Source organism: Elephantulus edwardii, unplaced genomic scaffold, assembly GCF_000299155.1.
Source record: "Elephantulus edwardii isolate Elephantulus edwardi_28Jun2011 unplaced genomic scaffold, EleEdw1.0 scaffold00292, whole genome shotgun sequence".
NCBI lineage: Eukaryota > Metazoa > Chordata > Mammalia > Macroscelidea > Macroscelididae > Elephantulus > Elephantulus edwardii.
The window spans coordinates 179,626-182,312 of NW_006400042.1; the positions used below are offsets into that span (position 1 = coordinate 179,626).

The window sequence follows — 2,687 nt, forward strand, 5'->3', positions numbered from 1 at the left end:
TGCCAATTGGTCCAGTGGCGAGAATCTTTGTCTTCTTGACATTGAGCCTTAGTCCATACTGAAGGCTGCAGTCCTTGACCCTTCGCAGCAAGTGCATGAGTTCCTCCTCAGTTTCAGCAAGCAGAGTTGTGTCATCTGCATAACGTAGATTGTTAATAGATCTTCCACCAATCCTGAAGCCACAATTCTCCTCATAGAGCCCAGCATCCCAGATAATCTGCTCTGCATATATGTTGTAGGGGTTCCATGGTGTAATGGTTAGCACTCTGGACTCTGAATCCAGCAATCCGAGTTCAAATCTCGGTGAGACCTGCTTATATGTAGGGAATTATATTTGCACGAACTAGGGAGATAAACTCTATTGATTCAAATACGGTCCTTCACATCAGTATTTGTGCTTCAGTACTCCTCTCGTGAAGACCAATTTTCTATATTTTATGTTATGCATACATACTGTCAATTACCTTTCTGCTCAGCTTCTCTGAAGAAACTCATTATCTCATCACCTTTGTCCATTGTCCTGCAAGTAGGACCTAGAGAAAATGTCTTAATCTGTTGCTGAAACATGAAAATAGGATTTAATCTTTTTTGCTTACAAAATAATTTCTCTTTTAAGAGTCCTGTTCCTTTCTGGTTCTTAAATGTAGCCCAGTTTTTGTGTCAGGTATTGAAAGCATCCAACACAGAGAAGAGTTACCCACTGAACAGAAACTGCTTCAATTGATAGAGAGCAAACATCCTTGGCCGTCAGTGTTACTAGAAATCTCAACAATTGTGTGGCCTTGAAGAACGGCCTAAAAACCAGGAGATTAGGCAAAGTGAGTGTCATTCTATTGTTAGAAAACAGTTTCTTCAGAGCACGTCCTCCAGTTTCAAGTTTTACAGTACACTATATGATGCTTCTTATTTAATAACAGCTTGATGAATTTTCCACAGTGGTTAAGAAGTGGAAAAGGAGAGCAGTATATATTTTCCACATAACAGCATTCTTTCTGGCCTGCAGATCCTAACTAAAATAGACAGCATGTATGTTGGCCATAGCTGTCTGAAAATGTCATGATTTCTTAACCAGATTGTGGTAACAGTATTTCTCGTAGATATGAAATGTGAGATTCTGTCGCAGAGAAATCATGCACCTTCCTTGTGTTCAGTCAGAATATATTCCATTTCCTTTTACCTATTTTTTCTCAGAAGTCACACAATATTGCACTTCGGTGAATATATTGGAAGACAGTCACCAAGATCAAACTTCATCCAAAATCTGAATCGTAGGGCATTGCATCCTCCAGACATGAGCTTGTTGAGAATTCGTGTTGTTAACAGGGGTATGCATATAACAAACGTGAGAAATTGTTTGAACACATTCTCATCAATGTCAGGCATGTGGGAAAACATCTTCAGAATTAAACCTTAAATATTTTAAGAAATTCAACAACTAAAATCTCTATTTTATTATTAATTATAATGTGCATTTACAGAGACTTTGGACTTCCATTTATTCATTCATTGCTGCACTTTTCTCCCTTCCCCCCCGCCCCCAATACACTCTTCTCTTTGAAAACTGAAAGAAAAATTCTTTCACTGTTTTACAATCCCTCTCCCCAGGTTCACTCCACTATGCAGCCTTCGTTCTGGACTCCTGCCATGACAATGATACCTAATTAGACATCCCTTTTAAACAGTTTTCTCCCTCATCTGTTTCAGTGCAGTATACATTATTGAACCCATCTTTCTCAGTCTCTCCCCAACCGCGATGTCAGCCCCATTCTACAACAGTGGCACCATGCAGTATTTGTCCTTTTGTGACTGAGATTTATCACTTATTATAATGTCCTCCAGGGTCACCCATTTTGAATAATATGGCATGAGTTCCTTGTTTTTCAATGCAGTGTAGTATTCCTTTGTGTGACTACACCACAGCTTCTCTATCCATTCATTTGTTTATGGGCACTTGGGTTGTTTCCACTCCTTGCTATTGTGTACAAAGCTGAGATAAGCATGGGTGTGCATAAATCTGATTGGGTATCAGTTATGGTCTCTTTGGTGTGTATTCCCAGTAGTGGAATTGCTGGGTCAAATGGTATCTCTATTGGCAACTTTTTGAGAAAGCGCCCTTACTGCCTTGCATAGTGGTTGCACCATTTTACACTCCCACCAATAGTGGATAAGGGTTCCAGTTTCTCTACAACCTCGCCAACATTTGTTGTTTGCTGTTCTGTTAAATGTTGCTAGAATATCACATGATTTTATTACATGATAAAGGAAAACTAAAGTGACTGAATTGATGACTGATCAAGGATGTGGCAAGAAGAGAGGCTTTGCTTTTCCAATGTTTTCTAACCAGGACAGTGTAGATTACATCATTTTTCTACAGTACCGCACTGTGTCCTACTCAGATGATGCCTTTGAGCTGTGGTGCTGGAGAAGAGTATTGAGGGTGCCATGGACTGCTAGGAAAACAAACAGATTCATCCTGGAAAGAGTTAAACTGGGCGGCTCCTTGGAGGCAAGGATTCTGAGGCTCCATCTAACATACTTTGGACATGTTGTAAGGAGAGACCAGTCCTTGGAGCGGGACATCATGCTTGGTAGGGTGGAGGGACAGCGCAGGAGGGGAAGGCCCTCTATGATGTGACTGGGGTAATGGGGATGGGAGTGTCAGAGACAGTGCGATTGGCGCAGGACAG

General features: G+C 40.9%; 1 protein-coding gene and 1 non-coding gene across 2 annotated transcripts in view; both read left to right on the forward strand.

The window, feature by feature from the left end:
- The window catches only part of LOC102876436 (zinc finger protein 678-like), a 17,615-nt gene that overhangs the window by 6,398 nt on the left and 8,530 nt on the right, over window positions 1–2,687 (forward strand). The gene's annotated exons all lie outside the window — the stretch shown is intronic.
- Window positions 241–312, forward strand: TRNAQ-CUG. Its single transcript has one exon. It is a non-coding gene; the product is annotated as a tRNA-Gln (tRNA).